Here is a 20,148-nt window from a genome sequence, read left to right as displayed (position 1 = left end):
TTTTTTAGGCTATGCTCCCCCTTGTAGCACGTCTGAGGTCTTGCCTGATCGCCCCATGCAGTTGTCTGATGGCCTCCCTGGGCAGCCTGTAGCGCTGTATGACTGCCGCGTCAGTGTAGACCTCGAGGGGGTCAAAGTTGTCCCGGATTCGGCCATTGATCGCAACAAGGCGACTCCGGGGACGCCTCTCTCTCTCTCTTCCTCTCCCTCTTGCGCGCGGAGTGCTAGCACACATCAAATGATCAATCAAGGAAACTTTATTCGGAATCAGATTAAGTCAGCTCTCTTTGCTGCGCAAAGCATGTTTCAGAAATCAGCCCATTAAGATAAATGTAGTCGTCACACAAGCTATTTTTATTTTTTTGTCACATGGAATTATTTCAGGGGGGGAAATGCCGTGTAACGCACAGTGCATTCAGGATTAGGACTGATATGTCGGCTTAAGCCTAATCAATTGGGTTTTAATGTCTTTAGCATTCATATAATTGCAGTCTATTTTTTTCGAAGGCTACTCTGCTGTTGTCCTTGATGGGGAGATATTTTAACCCTTTTTAACACCATTTTCCTGTGACATTCCTGCGTCTCCCCCTCCTACGGAGCCCATTTCAGCACCGTGTCAGTAGACAGTTACAATCCTACGACGTCGTGAGTGCAGCGAATGCGCGTTCACGTTAAGAGGAGTTTCGGGAAACGCGACAATGAAATTGTCGATGGATCGCAAGATCCATCGGGAGAATGATCTTATGAGCGAGGATCCATCGATATCGGGAAACGGGGCCCAGGTTCTTAAAATACGTAACAATCCCTCCTTGGTCATCTCAGATGACCATACAATAATATTTTAAATCATAAACACCATTTACCACACCGAAAACATAGTCGAAGTAGGATAAATCATCAACACCACCAACCGAGTGGAAAAACTCCATATTAGAGATAAACCACCACGGATTACCATAATACTGAAACTGCATTTGCCTTGATGGGTCTAGTAGGTAATACAAGTCATATTAAAGGCCCACTATACAACTTCGGGCATTTCTTCGCTATTTTCTTGGTTTTGGCACGCACATTTCTCTACACAGTGACCCCTACAGCTTCGTAGTAGATATTTGACAACACTGTCGTAACAACTCGTTGACGACCCTTCCCCATGCACTTCTACGCGAGCCATCTGCATTTGTTTTCAAAGAAGCCGGCGAATGCGTGGAGCCATGTCCGAAGTAGATGTTCATAAAGTGTAGGCAAGGTTATACATTTTTAAAATGGTGTATTTGTATTGCAATAAACATATATCCATCCTTTTTTATAGTTGACGGGGAGAATTTATATCCTAGATTATAATTGTTTTATCTTAGGTTGAACAGAACAATCAGTGTAAGAGTGTTGGCCAACATAATAATCTAAATAAACAAGAACCTGGATTCGGGGATTCAGTCTGTATCTGCGGGACGAGACAGACGAACAGCAAAACACCCATGGAAACAAAGGTGTTTATATGGTTGCAACCAAGCAAGCTAGAAACATACAGGGCTCACAACAAAACGGTCGAGAAAACAATTTTTACAGGGCTCACAACAAAATGGTTGAGCTAACACATTTGTACAGAGACTATCAATATAAAAAATACCATGAAGAAAAAGTTCACCCAAGGGTACTTTCAATTTCAAAAGCAACACGGCCAAGTCGGCGTCTGATTTGCAGTCTTCTTTTTCTTTCAGTTCACGCTATTGTCCTCTCTGTCGGTCAGTCTTCCTTTTCTCTTCTTCTGTTCCTCCGACATTGGGTTACTCTGTCTCTTTTTAGTCTGCTGATCTATGATGAATGTAACAATCCCTTAGTTACTTGTGTTTATATCGAGCCGGTTCCGTGTTTGGGGGTCTGTGCCGTAAAGCAATTCGTTACTTCGCGAGACCCGAGACTCCCGCGAGGGTGGGCGGCGGGTCGCCGGCAGAAACATATTCCTTTTCTCCGCCAAGATGCACAAGGGGGAGTCGAAACAACCAACAATCGAACAACAATGTATAATAGAACCATCGCAATGACTCTTAGCCTGTTATATTAAGGTAAATCAAGCCAAAAAGTTGCATAGTTCCCCTTTCACTCGTGTCAGATCTCTTTTCTGGTCCATTCTTCTTTTGTTCCACCGACAGTCGCCTCTTGGGTCCCTTATCAGTCTATTGATCCATGATGAATGCAACAATTGCCTCGCAACTGGCTGTTTATATCTAGCCGGTGCCATGTTTGGGTGTGTGTCTGTGCCGTAAAGCATTTTCGAAACTACAATCTGACTACATTTTTGAGGTACTTCCGCTGCGTCACATCCGGATTGTGTCGGTCCGAACAGAGCAAGTTGCATATGCGCTTTTTTCTTGGAGAGGTGACATGGGGCAATGACACACCCACCAAACGACCCAGAAATGGTTGCAGAACCATCAGAATAACTCTCAACCAGCATAATTAATGTAATTTTGGCTAAAAAAGTTGCATAGTGGGCCTTTAACAATACACCAATGAACATATATCCTGGTAATCACACAATCATATGGTCAAACAGCACACAAACAAAAGTATCCATAGAAATCCTAAGCTAATACTTTTTGGTTATGTGTAACAAGGTCATAACATTTTCAACATGTGCAATAGTAAAGTACAAAATTAGTAGTCATAATAAAAATTAAAAAAATTCAAGATTATTGATAGGCTAGCATGGATTTGGGTGGTTCAGGTGATCTTCGTGTATTGGTGCGCTGTTGTATGTGGGTGGTTTTGGACATTGTTATTATCGCAGCCATTGTTTCTTCTGTCGCCGTCGGGGCCTGTAATTCATGAACCCAAGACTCGTCCCTCCTTGTCAAGGGCTCAGCTCACAGAGAGGTTACTTTCACATCATGGGAGCCTCCTTCAGTTGTTCAATCGTCGTCGTGTCAGCAACAGTAAACCTGTAAACAACTGTCTCAAAGAAGATCAACCGCCCCATTATCAATGCAGTGATACAGAAATAACGGGTTGCACTCGCAACCAAGTAACACCACACAATAACAAACAGCCTGGTATGGTTGTTTAAAAATTTGCTATTCAAGTAAATCCGGGATATTGATTATCTTATATACAGGCGCTACTACTAGAATAGTATAGGTGTTGACTATTCTACATATTTCAGCTGGATAGGGTCGGGCCCCTCAGGTGATCCCCATGTAAGCCTTAATGGCACTTGGCGCTTCTGTAGCGCCCACTGCTGTGGTGATCAGCAGATGCAGTAGCCCTCGTGCGCAGGGAATACAACGGCAGCCGGCGACAATTAACACGGTTACTGCCATTATTCCCGTGATGGGCACTGACTGGATAGCGCCTTTCCACCTCCAAAACATATTATCCATCCATCCTGTGAAAGGGTCATTAATGCCGGAGTTCTCTGCCAATTCGAACCTGAGGGATTGTAATCATGCCAGCGCCCTGGCCACCAACCCATCCGGAGCCGTGTTATTGGGGATAAAAGTAGGCTACAACATGTTCATGTTGTGCCACTGCCTATCATCGCATGCACCCCTCCTTGCTTTGTCAATAACATATCCATACCTTATATCTTCCTTTAACCTTATTCGTGGAAAACTGTACGAACTGTTGCTGATTATGATATATGTTATTCATCCAAACAATATTTTTTCTAATGGTAGACAACCAAAACAGAACCGATTCAAATCCTGCTGTTATTTGATCTCCTCATGTGACTTACTCCTTGCTCGGCGGTGGTAGTTTGTAGGCTCCGGGTGTGTCTGCATCTGGTTCTGGAACTTTTGTTTCTATTGTAGAAATACAAACTCATGTACAGCAGTTAGTTGTTCAAAAACACATTTCCTTTAATTCTATTTTTAATTGTTCTAATGGAAGTCCATTATGGGACCATTGAAATGTAAGTGCCCACATAGCAAAAGTACTCCGCGCCGGATCCGCCGCGGAGGTATTGCGGCTTCCGGAACGGGCCCGCGAAACGGACCCGTATCGGGGTCCACTTGCACGCCGCGTTGGATCCGCCACGGAGGTGGATCCGCCACGGAGGTGGATCGCGGACCCGCCGTGGCTCCGCGCTGCCTCCGCTCCGCATCCACGACTAAAACCTTACCTCCGCGACGGGTACGTTCGGGACCCGTAAATTGATACATACATCCGTCGCGGACCCACAACGGACTCATAAAAATCATGGCTCATCCGGCCCGGATCCGTTTATCCTTCCAAATCCCTTCTGTTCTCGTGTAGGATAAAATAGGATAAACTAAACTATTTGATAAAACTAAAAACTATCGCTAGAACTAGGCCTACTACAGCAATATAGCCCTAAAGCTTAAATCTGCATTGCATATTTTCAACCTTACAATACAATAGGCCTAACAGAAAAGGTTCAATTCAAAACATCAGTTTACTGTACAAAAGTAATAACTTCTCAATGGAAAATGGACCTTTATGGAAAGTTACCGGTTATAGCCTATTCTGTTTTTGCTAACCTGTTAAATGAATGTGGCTACATTCATTTTGTGGTCAGAAACTCATTTAGTGCTTTACCGGCCTATAGTGCATACATTTTATATATTAGGCTACATCTTCAATGAAATTCAATGAAATGTTGCGCAATGCACAGCTAAAATATCAGAAAATTAAAAACTGGTTAACAACAAGAATCAAACGTTCAATATTTTTTTTTTATTGATTATGTTCTCAACTGCTTCAATTAACACTACGGCTGTGAGGGACATGTCGGGGGACGGACACCTCCTCGTCTCTTTGTCGCCCGATCCATGGCCAGGTTAAACCACCTGATGGTGTGCTTGGTTACCTCCGCATCGGTGACAGACTTTGTGATAGAGTTTTTCCTCACAGCACCTGAAATCAGACAAATATGTTTATGTTTATGGTATGTAGCATTCAAAGCAAAGTAGGCTAACACAATACAATAGGTAAGGAGATTAAATAATAATAATTAAAAAAATTACGAGGTGCATGGCTCATGCACCTAAAAAAAAAAAAGCTGACTTGCAAAGTTATGAAGGTTGTGGGGATCAAAATAAGAGGTGGGTAAACTAAGAATTTGAGAATTTGGCTAAATTAAGAATTTGTGATCAGGGCAAGGTGTGCCATGATTAAAAGGACATCCAAAATTTTCAAACAATATCAGTTGTATTAAATGTTTCCCTGATCAGAGCACATATATTGTGCATGGATAAATCGGGGTGGTTTTGTAATGTTTTGAATTTTGTAGCCTACAGACATACTGTAGGCTACATTCTATTTGGAGAAGACTAAATCCAAAACACACCGCTGCCGAACGGCGCGCCTCAAAACAGAACATTTCTATGTAGGCCCACACCGGCGGCGGTGATGCGCCGCCTTGCTACACCTCACGCCACTGTCCTATTATATGGCAAGCCAACCCCGACAGAAAACGACCTCATTCAGTCACCTATCACCTTCATCACGCCGTAAAAAACGCAATTTTGTGCATCAAACCGCGTAAAAATATGCGCGTTCGTGCACATCACAACGCGCGTAAAATACGGCGTCTCTCTAGTATGCTAATAATCTCCACCCTTCTTTTCTCTCAGCCAATGCATTTGAAGGGTTTGCGCCCAATCGCTGAACAAGACAAGCAGACCAAATCAGTTCAGCACAGATCTTCTTGTGACGATTTCTCCTCTCATTTCTGTGTTAGTTGTAGCATCATATAGATATATATCAATGAATCCGAAATAAAGAGTGTGCTCAACGTGGCTGTTACGACCGGCTCAAGGTCACAACACATAAACGGACACCATACTGAATATGATGCAAAAAAGGTGTTTATTTACAACCAGGAAGATGTACAACATAGACAAAAGCTGGGATCCTGTCAGGAAGTAGAGCGAGAGAGCCGGAGGGAGGATCCACTTATATAGGCTGCACCCACAGCTTCATGCAGGTGTCCGCAATCACCACTCAGGAGGCTGTAACTTAAAGAGACATGGCAGACACGTACAACGGGACAGACAAATAAGTATTGACACGTAACACCCCCTCCCTTAAGATGACATGCTGTCAGCATTAACATTCTAGGGCACACGTGAGAGGGCATCAACCCCAGTCCCACTTGCATCAACCTCCAAATGAAACGGCACTTCGAAGTTAGGAGATACTGGTGACCAGATTTTGACTTGGGTAACGGCAACTCAAATGGCACCCCCATCACAGGGATGGGATGAAGTGGAGCCTGTGGAATCAGTTGGTTTGGTTTCCCAACTACCGGACATGTATGACATGAGTGGCAGTGTCTTGAAACATCTCTTTTTAAACCAGGCCAGAAGAAATGTTTCAATATATGATAGCAAGTTTTAGCTACCCCTAGATGGCCAGACAAAACACTATCATGAGCTAAGCTCAATATCTGTGCACGGTAACCAGCAGGGACAACAATCTGATATACAGTATTACACCCACTATCAACAGCTGAAGGAGCCCACTTACGCATGAGAATACCATCTTCCCAGTAGTAAACCACTTGAGAGGCACCAATCTCATCTTTAGGCAATGCTGCTACTACACTCTTAGTCAAGGAAGGATCGGCCTTCTGAGCCTCTATCAGCTGCTCCCTGCCAACCTTTAACTGAGTCTCAGCCTCATCAGCCAAGGGTACAGGGTGGAACAATGTAACCTCAATAGTCTCACCTACAATGGAATCAGTGGACTGCTTAGCTACAGTTGACTCAGAAGTGGCAGAGGGACCAGCAGACACAATCTCGACAGTTTCTTCACAAGGAACAACAAACGTATCTGAAAGGTCTACCACCTCCTCAACCTTCCTTGACTGAGCGCGAGTCACAACACAAACAGGAAACACTAACGGATCACCTTGGTTAACACCCCTAGAGCCAACTGGGTTGTTAACAACAATGGGCGTAGGGAACACCTCCCCACCAGCCAAATCATTACCCAGAATCATGTCCACACCTTCTAAAGGAAGTTCAGGGCGAATTGCCACCGTCACAAGGCCTGTAACCAAGCCAGACTGTAAATAAACATCATGCAATGGGGCTTCAAACCAAGCCAGTCCACAGCCCCGCACTAAAGCATTTTCACCGGTAGAGGTTTCTTCAGAGAGGGGCAGTACTCCCTCCACCAACAAAGATTGAGCGGCTGCTGTATCTCTTAGGATACAAATCGGGACCAATGTCCCTGACTCCGAGGTGGCCACTAACCCCTCCATCCGGAAAGGTGCAAAAAGATCAGGCTCAATGCTGCCTTCACTGGGCTCACTCATACCTTTCCCCAACCCAGGCCTATTTTCAGTAAGCTGACTGAGACCATCTTTGGCATCAGGCCGACAGGATACAGAAGCTAGCAATGCCACTGGCTTAGCTTTCTGTTTCCTTTCAAGGGCATAACAGTCAGCTATTACATGACCAGGCTTTTTACAAAAGAAACAAACTCTCTCAGAATTTCCAGAGCCAGAACTAGCAGGTTTGGTAGAAAAACCTGAGGAACCAGTACAGTCACTGCCAGCTGTAAAGCGAAGAGGACGAGGAGACACATGGTCCCTAGCTTCACGAGGGTTATCATTAAAGACGGTTTTGTGAGCGAGGACATATTCATCAGCAAGCACAGCGGCATCCCCAATTCTTGCTACACGCTGCTCACTAAGATAGGTGGCAACTGCTTCAGGAACACAGTTTTTGAATTCTTCCAAAAGTACCAACTCACGAAGTTGCTCTTTAGTCTCAGCTTTTTGAGATGCACACCACCTACTAAACAGAATTTCCTTCTCCCTGGCAAATTCTACAAAGGTCTGCTTGTCAACCCTACGACTACCTCTGAATCGCTGCCTATAGGCCTCTGGGACCAGCTCATAGGCCCGCAAGATGGCTGCTTTAACAATTTCGTAGTCAGCACATTGGTCAAGTGCTAATGAAGAGTAGACCTCCTGTGCTTTACCTGTTAAGACACACTGCAGCAACAATGTCCATGCAGCTTTAGGCCATTCAAACGTGGTGGCTACACACTCAAAATGGGGAAAGTATCTTTCCACCTCTTTCTCAGAAAAATGAGGAACTAAACTAATGTTCTTCCCAACATCAAACCGAGGAGAAGCAGAAGATGTATGAGACCTAGCACTCTGAGACTGCATCTCAAATGACCTCATCTCCAATTCTTTCATTCTTTCCTCATGTACCAGCTGCAACCTCGCCATTTCGAACTTCCTCCCCTCTTCTTTATCTTTTGCCTCAATTTCTAACTGCTTTATCTTAAATTGCAACTCCAACTCTTGCAAATGAACAGATTGAACATCCTGAGTTTGCAACTTTACAACCTCTGACCACTACCATCACTTAAGTCCAAATCCTCAGATTCACTCAAGAGCACTCCCTGCCGACTAAGAGCAGTAACTACCCTGGCTCTCAGCTCATCTTTCTTAAGGGAAACAGATGCAGTTTCAATGCCGTAGTGCTCTACAATGGACATGAGCTGTGCCTTGCTGCAATGACAAAGCTGTTCCTCTGTAGGAGCTTCCCTAAACTTTCCTATGTCAAACTCCATAATGAAATGCCACTACTATTTCTTGCCACACAGTATAGAAATAGTAAATTACTACCACTCTACTGCCATGAGCTTACACCACTCAACAACACCAGAGTCTACTGCTCTTCTCCACTGAGAAGAGAGTTCATCACAAACCATGTGACCAAAACAACAAAAACCCACATGTGCATGCACTATCCACTCACCCAACAAGGTTGCGTGTGGAAAACAAAGGCCAGCACGTGCCACCACATGCTATCAATAGAGATTGGCGTTCTTGACTAAGCTACTCTAGAGCGTACCTGGTTCCCTATCTATCTAAGACTGTTAATCTAACTAACTAGGGCTAAACTAGTCTTCGTCGGCTTTCCTGGGCACGCCAAGGGCCACCCCAGGGTTACCGCTCAAAAACAATAAAGTGGTGATGGTCTCTCCAACACCCGTCGACTAACTTAACCAGGGCCCCGTTTCCCGAAAGCGTCGTTAGCCTAAGTGGATCGTGAAGGGCGTCAAAAGGGCATCGTAGAGTTTTCTCCGCGTTTCCCGAAAGCATCGTGGGGAACGAACGTCTTGAAAACGCTCGTAGCTAACGAGTACTCCAGGGGTGCTCGTAGGTACTCGTAGGACGCTAAGAGCATTGTCAGCTATAGCCTCAGTGGCGACACCATCGGACATTCCGTCTATTGGATGCGTTTTATTTAAACGCATTGCGCCTTTATGTTCTTAGTTTGGTAATTAATAAGGTTATTAATTAATTTATTAATAAAGATGTTAAAATGGCCAAAATAAAACGGGACAGTCCAGAAAATGTTTGCGCAGGCAGGGCACTCAAAATGTGTGAGAGAAAGTGGGGGGATTTGTGCAGACTGACAGGCTACTCATAAAACGTAGCATAAAATAATGTAAAAAAAAAATTAAATTAAAACAATTAAAAAAAATTAAAAAATTAAAGAAATATAAAAAAAATTAAGAAAAAAAAAAAACATTACAAAAAAATTATAGAAAACAAGCAAAGGAGCAGGCAAAAGGCTGGGATGAAGGCTGGGATGAATGTTTAGTGACATGAGGGAGGGTGGAGGGGGTTAAAAAAAAGTCTCAATCACTCTTCGATGCGCAAGAAAACCAGCCGCGTAGTTATGAGGGAGGCCGTCCTCACACCGATCTTCCTCATCGTCATCGTCCTCAACGTCCTCGTCCTCAACGTCCTCCGGTTCAAGCAATGCCACCCCAGCCTTAGCTGCAATGTTGTGCAACATAGCCGTCACACAAATCACGGCGCATGACTTGGCTGGAGAAAACTGGAGCCCTCCGCCTGACTTGTGAAGGCATCTAAAGCGCAACTTCCACCTCCCGATGGTGCGCTCAACGATGCACCGGGCCAGACGGTGGGCTTCGTTGTATTCCTCATCATGGACGTCTCCCGGGTTATTCACAGGTGTGAAGAGGTGAGGGCGAAGAGGATATACACTGTCTCCGAGGAGCCGCCACTCTCCCCTGGAGGCTGCAGCCAGCCGGCCGATGGAGGACTCGCGGAAGACGAAGGAGTCGTGTGTGCTCCCAGGCCATCTCGCCACGACATCAAGGATGATGCCCTGATGGTCGCACACCACCTGACAATTCACAGCGGCATATCCCTTCCGGCATATGAACACATGGGCATCCACATGGGGCGTCAGAATGGGAACTAAGGTTCCGTCCACGGCTCCGGCCACTTGAGGGATGCGGAACGACCGAAAGAAATCTTCTTGGGTCGCCCGCATCTCGTCCCTGGTGGGGAAATGGACGTGCTGCGGAACCAGTCAGAGGAGGCTGTACGTCACTGCCTGGATCGACCTGCAGACTGACGCCTTGGACAGGCCCTGGCCATCTCCGACGACCTGCTGAAAGCTCCCTGTGGCGTAGAACCTGAGGGCGGCCAAGAGCTGTACTTGCGGTGTGAGCGCAAAGTTCCTCCTGGTTGCGCGTCTCAGGTCTTCGCTGATCGTCCCAAGAAGCTGTCTGATCAGCTCCCTGGGCAGCCTGTAGCGCTGGATGACTGCAGAGTCATTGTAGACCTCGAGGGGGTCAAAGTTGTCCCGGATTTGAGCATTAATTGCAACAAGGCGACTCCGGGGACCTCTCTCTCTCTCTCTCTCTCTCTCTCTCTCTCTCTCTCTCTCTCTCTCTCTCTCTCTCTCTCTCTCTCTCTCTCTCTCTCTCTCTCTCTCTCTCTCTCTCTCTCTCTCTCTCTCTCTCTCTCTCTCTCTCTCTCTCTCTCTCTCTCTCTCTCTCTCTCTCTCTCTCTCTCTCTCTCTCTCTCTCTCTCTCTCTCACACGGAGCGCTAGCACACGCTGTCTACCAGCCATTATTTGCACTATATAGGCCTATGTTCCGAGACTAATTACTACAACCTGCCAACGAATAAAGTTAATTAAATGCGTCATGCCTCCACAACACTATCAACACGTTAACAATCAGTCAGACACTCGGTTATGTTAAACAGTTAATTTGTTAAGGGTAGGCCTATATCAAACTAATTGCCGGTGTTTCCACATGTATTATAGTCTTTATAATTATATAGAAGTAGCCCTATATTTAAACCTACTTTTTAATGATGCTATGTAGCCAGACATCTTTTTCCTTTCAAGGATTTAAACCAAGAGTAATTTTAACAGCCTTAACCCCAAAACATGCACATATTTTGCACGACAATAAAAGCAACAGAGGCGCTCATCTATTGCGGCCACTGAAGTGTGCTATATCATTTGTGAGAGACCATTGTGGTTCATATAGTTCAGCTGCAGTTGATAGAAACATTGCGAAACAGTGATTGCATGATTTTCACACTGTTACGACTGCGTCGTCGTCAGTAAAAGAATGACAAATGAACATCATGTTTGAAAAAAGGTTTTTTTATTTCAAAACTCAAAGAATAAACGGTTCAAAGGTGCCCACACCAACAAGCAACATTTTAAGAAGTGTGGGGGGGAATAGATGACATAACTGCGGTCACTGGCAACACTAGGTCCGATGTGGAGCGAAAAAGAAAGCGTCCGAAGTTCGACACCAAACTTCCTCAAAGACGAGGAAGTACGCGCCATGGCCATCTTCCATGGCATCCCCGGGGGAATGGATATCCATGCGGGTATCACGGAAGAGGGAGATCCTTCACGTGAGCAATGGCAGGAGGATGAGGAACCCAGGATCCCCCAACAGTCCACTTCGGCTGGCCCACCTCCCTACCCGTCACATCTAAAAAGAGAACAAAAAAGCCTTATGAAAACGTGTTCACAGTTCATTCAACTTTCCCAAAACACACAATATATATATATTGTATCACCTTGCTGCCGGAGCAGCAAGGTGATATTTTTCAGTATATGCTAAACATATTTTATATATATATATATATATATATATATATATATATATATATATATATATATATATAGAAAATATGTTTAGCATATACTGAAAAATATCACCTTGCTGCTCCGGGTCTCTAGCTGACGTGCCATAATGTCCAACTTTGCCCTCTTCAGCACAATCACCTCTTTATGGTAATCGGCGGATTCCCGGAGCAGACCACACACACGTCCCTCAGCAGAGCCACCTTCTCCCTCTCCAACTCCACCAGGTCTTGGCTGCATTGGCAGCCACGAACGATGATGGAGGCGGTGGCAGTGGAGGCGGTGGAAGGGGTGGAGAGGGTAGCCGAGGTGGACGGTGCGGTCATGACGGGTAGGGAGGTGGGGGCAGCCGAGGTGGACTGGTGGGCAATCCTGGGTTCATCCTCCTCCTGCCATTCCTCACGTGAAGGATCTCCCTCTTCAGGGATACCTGCATGGATATCCATTCCCCCGGGGATGCCGCGGGAGGCTGAGAAGCCTATGATGGCCATGGCTCGCTCTTCCTCGCCGTTGAGGGCCTGCGCCGTGTTCACCCCGGCACCAGTCAAATTAGTTTGCTGTCAACATTCAGACGCTTTCTTTTTCGTTAGACTTACAAAGTCTTGCCATTTTTTTCCGACATCCACATCGGACCTAGTGATGCCAGTGAGCGCAGTCATTCTCTCTGCTATTTCTCCCCACTTCTTAGTTTTTTGCTTGTTGGTGTGGGCACCTTTGAAGCGGTCAAATAATATGCCTTTGTTGGCCTCCACCTCCTCCAGCAGAATGTTAATCTCTTCTGCCTTAAACATATATATATATATATACCTCCTCTTTTTCCCTTTGTCCGCCATTTTCTAGAGGCCTTACCCTATTTCCGGAGGGGCTTTTATAGCCAATCAAATTATCAATCAAGGAAACCCTTATGCGGAATCAGATTAAGTCGTTTCAGAAATCAGCCCATTAAGATAAATGTAGTTGTCACACAAGCTATTTTTAATTTTTTGTCATATGGAATTATTTCAGGGGGGGAAATGCCGTGAAACGCACAGTGCATTCAGGATTAGGACTGATATATGTCGGTTTAAGCCTAATCAATTGTGTTTTAATGTCTTTAGCATTCATATAATTGCAGTCTATTTTTTTCGTAGGCTACTCTGGTGTTGTCCTTGATGGGGATATATTTTAACCCTTTTTAAAACAATTTTCCTGCGACATTCCTGCGTCTCCCCCTCCTACGGAACCCATTTCAGCACCGTGTCAGTAGACAGTTACAATCCTACGACGTCGTGAGTGCAGCGAATGCGCCTTCGCGTTAAGAGGAGTTTCGGGAAACGCTCCAAAGAAATTATCGATGGATCGCAAGATCCATCGGGAGAACGATCGTACGAGCGAAGATCCATCGTTATCGGAAACGGGGCCCAGGCAAGCTCAGAGGGAAAAAAAAAACCCTACCTCATGTGGCAACAGAAGCATGGACCTCCTAACAAACAAACAAAATGAAAAACGTTGGTCAAACTCACCTACACTAAACTTTGGACGAGCCCCCATTATGTTACGACCGGCTCAAGGTCACAACACATAAACGGACACCATACTGAGTATGATGCAAAAAAGGTGTTTATTTACAACCAGGAAGATGTACAACATAAAAAAAAGCTGGGATCCTGTCAGGAAGTAGAGAGAGAGAGCCGGAGGGAGGATCCACTTATATAGGCTGCACCCACAGCTTCATGCAGGTGTCCGCAATCACCACTCAGGAGGCTGTAACTTAAAGAGACATGGCAGACACGTACAACGGGACAGACAAATAAATATTGACGCGTAACAGTGGCCCAATCGATAGAGACGCTTGCACTGTAGGCCAGAGGTTGCCAGATCGAAGCCATTTATTTCAGAATTGCGCATTTGTCAAATGGTCCCGCTTTTATGATCGCAATGCTTTTTAGTCAGCAAGCCAGACCTCCTGTCTTATAAGTTCCAAATTCAGTGCCTTTTTAGTCAGCCAGCCTGATCCTCGGTGTCTTGTTACATGCTTTATCAGTTAATTATATTTAAATTATTAGCCATCATAGCCACACCGAATTTGAAACATGTGACACAGGAGGTCTGGCTTGCTGACTAAAAAGCATTGCGATCATAAAAGTGTGAGAATCTGCCAAAAGATGGACTCGATCCGATAACCTCTGGCTTACAAAGCAAGTGCCTCAATCGATCAGGCCACGGTGGACACATGGCTCAGGTTGGATTCACTCATATATCTATATGACGCTACAACTAACAACAGAAATGAGAGGAGAAAACAGCGTTTTTTACACGCGCTCTTGAAGGACTTCATAAAAAGTAAAAAGCAGTGCATTTTTTCGGCATGACGGTGTAAAAAACGCTGCTTTTTCACACCGTAATGAAGGTGATACGTGACTGAATGAGGTTGTTTTCTGTCGGGGTTGACTTGCCATAAGGGGTGGCACATGACACGCGTCATAGATGCGCCGCGGCGGCACTGCACTCTTGAGGATAGACTCTTGTGGATTAACTCTATTTCTGACATTTCAACGGTGGGTAAACCTCATTTACTTGCGTTGAGTCTACACTACCGCTCTGGTTAACATTACATGCATTAAGTTAATATCGCAACCACCAGGCAGCCAATTCAATATGGCCCTGTTGCCATTTCTGGGGTGTGTTTCTCTTGACATGACTACGGTGATTTCTCACAATTTAAACCATAAATGTGCTACTTGGCACAATTACACTGTTTTGCCCAAGATTGTGCCAGAATTTGGCCTCGGCACTTTATTATTTTTTTTGTGAAAGAATAGGTCAGGAAGCATTTTTTGGCCAGACAATCAATATTATTTGAATTATATATTTACTGAAAAGCAAGCTCTTTGCCGACATCTGGCTGAAGGCCTTTTTGTTTTTCACACCTTTCCAGTTGATTTGGTGGGACACGTCGTCTGTGTATAGCCGGCCAAGAATGTTCCAAGTCACCCTCTTCAAATCCTGGCCTCCAATTGTGGCCAAAGAAGCAATCTAAAAGGCAAATATATATATATTTTTTAAATATCAGCAAGGTAAACAATTCAAAGCTTATGCATCCCGAAATGTAGAAAAACAAAAACGTCTATATTTGTACTTTTTGCTCTAAAGAAAAAAATCCTTTTTTTTTTTTCTAAACATGTATGCAAGGCAAGGCAAGGCAAGGCAACTTTATTTATATAGCACTTTTCATACACAAGGCAGACTCAAAGTGCTTCACATATAAACATTGTCATACAATAAAATAAAATAATAGATAAGTAAAAGAAAAAAATATGCAAAAAAATGGTTAAAATAGAAAAAGGCATTTTAGGATTAAAATAGAAAATAAAGGCAAAGTTAAAAAAGCTTTTTAGAAAGTGCAATGTATTTAAGATTTTAGCAGAAAGCTATAGCAAACATAAAAGTCTTCAGTCTTGTTTTAAAGGTGCTCAGAGTTGGGGCAAGTCTTAAATCCTCTGGGAGTTTATTCCAGCTATTTGTTGCATAGTAACTAAATCCTGCTTTCCCATGTTTTGTGTTTACTCTGGGGATAATTAACAGATTGGTCTCAGAGGATCTTAGTGGTCTAGAAGGCTGATGTAGTGGAAGCATATCAGTTAAATATTTTGGGCCTAAACCATGTAGGGATTTATAGGTTAGCAACATGATTTTAAAATCAATTCTCTGACCTACAGGAAGCCAATGTAACGATTTCAGAATTGGTGTAATATGATCAAATTTTTTGGTCTTTGTTAGAACTGTAGCAGCAGCATTCTGAACAAGCTGAAGCTTCCTCAGAGTTTGTTTTGGAAGACCTGTGAGGAGACCATTGCAGTAATCAAGCTTACTAGTGATAAAGGCATGTACAAGTTTTTGTAAGTCTTCGGTGGACATGAGCCCTCTAAGTCTTGCTACATTTTTAAGGTGATAATATGCAGATTTTGTAACTGATTTGATGTGACTGTCAAAATGTAAATCTGAATCCATGATAACCCCTAGATTTCTGGCTTTGATTGAGGTTTTCAGGGACAGAGAGTGAAGGTGTTGGGTTACTTTAAGCCTTTCCGTTTTAGAACCAAATACAATTATCTCTGTTTTGTCCTCATTTAGTTGAAGGAAATTTCGGCCCATCCATTCCTTCACTTGCTCAATGCACTGGCACAGCAGATCTATGGGCCGATAGTCATTTGTTGATAGCGATACATAGATTTGCGTGTCATCAGCATAGCAATGATGGTCAATATTGTTATTTTGCATGATTTGCCCTAGTGGGAGCATGTAGATGTTGAATAAAGAGGGTCCTAAGATCGAACCTTGTGGGACTCCACATGTCACGTTGGTTGATTCTGATACAAAGTCGCCAATGGAAACAAAGTAGTTCCTATTTTGTAGGTAGGACCTGAACCAATTTAAGACAGTGCCTGAAAGCCCCACCCAGTTTTCTAACCTTTCCAGAAGTAATGTATGGTCTACAGTGTCGAATGCAGCACTGAGGTCAAGTAGCATTAGTATTGAGGTTTTGCCAGAGTCTGTGTTAAGACGGATGTCGTTTACAACTTTAATAAGGGCGGTCTCAGTGCTGTGCAGGGGTCAAAATCCTGATTGGAAGGTGTCATAGCAACCAGTTGATGCCAGGAAGTGATTTAGTTGCTGGAGGACAACTTTCTCAATGATTTTACTTATGAAGGGTAGATTTGATATTGGTCTGTAGTTGTTAATAATAGAGGCATCTAGGCTCCGCTTTTTTAAAAGGGGTTTAATAACTGCAGTTTTCAAAGCTTTTGGGAACTTGCCTGACTGGAGAGAGTTGTTAACTATCTGCAAAATGTCTACTGCTAGGCAGTCGAAAACATTCTTAAAGAGGTTGGTAGGTATAGTATCAAGGCAACAGGTGGATGGCTTTAGTTGTGTCACAGTTTCCACAAGATTTTGAGAGTCTATAACATTAAAGCATGCGATCCTTGCCACGTAATTTTTGCCTGAACAGGGTGGTAGTCCAACAATTTTGTTTGACGTGGAGATATTGATGGCGCGTCTGATACCTTCAATTTTATCAAGATAAAAAGCTGCAAACTCATTGCATTTCTGCGTGGAATGGAGATCAGGTGGAATTTCTGTTGGGGGGTTGGTCAGTCTGTCAACAGTTGCAAATAGGGTTTTTGCATTATAAGTGTTGGTTTTAATGATATTGGCTCACTCTCATGGACATGTGCCCCCTTACACACAATGTCATACCAGGTAGACTGTCGCTCACTGACACAATCTGGGAAAAGGCGGTTCAGGACAGGCCTGTTCAGTGCTGCTTCAATAGAATACTTGCAATAATCATGGACAATCAATATACCTAATAGCATTATAGCATGGACCATTCATATTAAGAAGACTCACTACTCTTTGTCGAGCTGGGTAGTTTGAGGGTTCTTTTAAAAACACCTCAAATGCCTCCACTGCCTCCAGGTGTTCCAAGGGGAGATTAATACTGTCAGGCATCTCAACGTCTGGCCCCGGGGTGCTGTTCATCCTGCTGCAGAGGTAGTTGACCTTTGCCACGAGCTGGTCTTGTTGCTGTTTAATTGTCTCCAGCAGGTTCAGGATGTGGACTTCAGCCGCTGATGACAAACATGAAATATAGCTAAAATGTAGTGTGTGAAATACATCACATTTCAGTGCTTATCCTCATTACTCACAAGTTTGAAGAAAATGTGTGTTGTTGTCATAATTTCTTCCAAAATCTGTAGCATAGAATGTATTTGCCAGTTATCCAGTATTTGCCAGTTATTGCTTACCAGAGCAGGGAATGGACTCATTCATTCTTCCCCCTCGCCATGTTGGTCCGATGGCGGGGATTGAAGAAGGCTCCTCTGTTGGCCGCAGGCTCAGGGTTGATGTCGGGGGTGGAGGGAGAAGAGGAGGGACTGCCGTTCCTGGCCCATAGTGGAGGATGGCATGCAGTGTGCAAGAGGGGGAAAGAATTGTATTAAATCAGTCATCTATTAATCATGACTGATAATACACATGGGACCGTTCTATTCACTAATATTTCAGAGATCAGTCCTTACCTTGAGTAACTCTCCGCATGTTAAATGCAGGGAGTTGTTTTGGCAACGGTTGTTGCGGTCCTGCCCCATGGTGAGGTGCTAAGGGAAAGAAATTGTTATTAAATTATTGTGATTTTGTTAACCATGGTAGACTGTCAGCTAGAGGACCAAACAATTGCCAAAGAAAAATCTCTGGTCATGCTCTGGTTGTGCATTCATTTGTATGTTGCAACATTTTGGAATGCACTACCTATTTAAATCCCATGATTGGATTGACGATGTATTTCAATACAATTTTCAATTGATGAATGATAAATATTGCATGAATGCAGATGTTTTTAATTGACAAAATATGTGGCTGACATTTAGATATTTAAAAAAAAAAAAAAAAAAGACAATTTCAGTGGAGTATGCAGAAAATCTAAGATGGTAATGCAGTTGCAATCTGTTGATTTGAAACAGAGTGACCATTTCTGTGTTAATATAGATGGGGCCACTGTATTCAATATTATTTCGGAGATGAGTCTTTACCTAGACAGTTTTCCTCAAGTCGAGAAGAGACTCAGCTGCTGCTGCCTGGCCCTCGGGGAGATGTTGGAGCTGGAGGAATGGATACAAGGTGAGGTGATTATCTTTAGCACTAAGAATGTTAACCATATCTTAATATTAAAGTTATGATTTTGTTATTTCTGATGGCAGGAGATTATCCCTTACTCTGCCAGTGCAATTGGCCACCATCTCTCAGAGTCCCCAAAGTGATGCCTGTTAAATAACCATATTATATTATGATTGGGGTAACTGCAATCCCAAAATTGGCAAATATACATACAGTATAGCACAAACATCTCTGGTCTATTTTTGAATGCTACGGGAAATATCCTTCCTATCAATACAAAAACATAAAGAAGACAGAACACACTTACACTGCCTTCCTTTGTCGTTTATATTGCGGCCCACAGTCCTGCTCTGCCTCAGACTGAAGATCAGAGGTGTTGCAGCCCGTCTGGTACTTCTCCATTAGCCTACAGGCATCTTTGTAGTTGTCTAAAATCTCATCTCATCTAATTTTCGTCCGCTTATCCGGGGTCGGGTCGCGGGGGGAGCAGCTCAAGCAGGGGGCCCCAGACTTCCCTTTCCCGGGCCACATTGACCAGCTCTGACGGGGGGATCCCGAGGCGTTCCCAGGCCAGTGTTGAGATATAATCTCTCCACCTAGTCCTGGGTCTTGCCCGAGGTCTCCTCCCAACTGGACGTGCCTGAAACACCTCCCAAGGAAGGCGCCCAGTGGGCATCCTTACCAGATGCCCGAACCACCTCAGCTGACTCCTTTCTAAGTAAAGGAGCAGCGGCTCTAATCCGAGTTCCTCACGGATGGCTGAGCTTCTCACCTTATCCCTAAGGGAGACGCCAGCCACCCTTCTGAGAAAACTCATCTCGGCCGCTTGAACCCGCGATCTTGTCCTTTCGGTCATCACCCAGCCCTCATGACCATAGGTGAGGATAGGAACGAAGATCGACCGGTAGATCGAGAGCTTTGCCTTGCGGCTCAGCTCTCTTTTCGTTACAACGGTGCGGTAAAGCGAACGCAATACCGCCCCCGCTGCTCCGATTCTCCGGCCAATCTCACGCTCCATAGTACCCTCACTCGCGAACAAGACCCCGAGGTACTTGAACTCCTTCACTTGGGCTAAGTAGTCATTTCCTACCCGGAGTAAGCAACCCATCGGTTTCCTGCTAAGAGTTGTGGCCTCAGATTTAGCGGTGCTGATCCTCATCCCAGCCGCTTCACACTCGGCCGCCAGCCGATCCAGTGAGTGCTGAAGGTCACAGGCCGATGATCCAATGAGGACCACATCATCTGCAAAAAGCAGTGACGAGATCCTCAGACCACCGAACTGCAACCCCTCCCCACCACGACTACGCCTCGATATCCTGTCCATGTATATCACAAACAGGATTGGTGACAAGGCGCAGCCCTGGCGGAGACCAGCACCCACTGAGAACGAAACTGACTGGCTGCCGAGGACGCGAACACAGCTCTCGCTTTGGGAGTACAGAGATTGGATGGCCCTGAGGATAGACCCCCTTACCCCATACTCCCGCAGCACCTCCCACAGTTTGTCCCGGGGGACCGGGTCATACGCCTTCTCCAGATCCACAAAACACATGTAGACCGGAA

At 44.6% G+C, this 20,148-nt stretch overlaps 1 long non-coding RNA gene across 2 annotated transcripts; it reads right to left on the bottom strand.

Annotated features, from left to right (window-relative positions):
• Positions 1-13,364: 13,364 nt before the first annotated feature.
• On the bottom strand, positions 13,365-19,158 carry LOC115560193 (uncharacterized). 2 transcript variants are annotated; one of them, XR_003979708.1, is made up of 8 exons: positions 18,893-19,158; positions 18,684-18,731; positions 18,501-18,569; positions 17,991-18,068; positions 17,718-17,855; positions 17,320-17,540; positions 14,838-14,943; positions 13,365-13,677 (listed from the first exon to the last, which is right to left on the bottom strand). It is a non-coding gene; the product is annotated as an uncharacterized LOC115560193 (long non-coding RNA). The 2 variants fall into 2 exon arrangements; XR_003979709.1 differs by having other exon boundaries at positions 13,365-13,671.
• Between the last annotated feature and the right edge of the window lie 990 nt (positions 19,159-20,148).

The sequence above is a fragment of the Gadus morhua genome, chromosome 15, assembly GCF_902167405.1.
Source record: "Gadus morhua chromosome 15, gadMor3.0, whole genome shotgun sequence".
In the NCBI taxonomy this organism is placed as follows: Eukaryota; Metazoa; Chordata; class Actinopteri; order Gadiformes; family Gadidae; genus Gadus; species Gadus morhua.
This window is presented reverse-complemented; position numbering and strand designations above follow the sequence as displayed.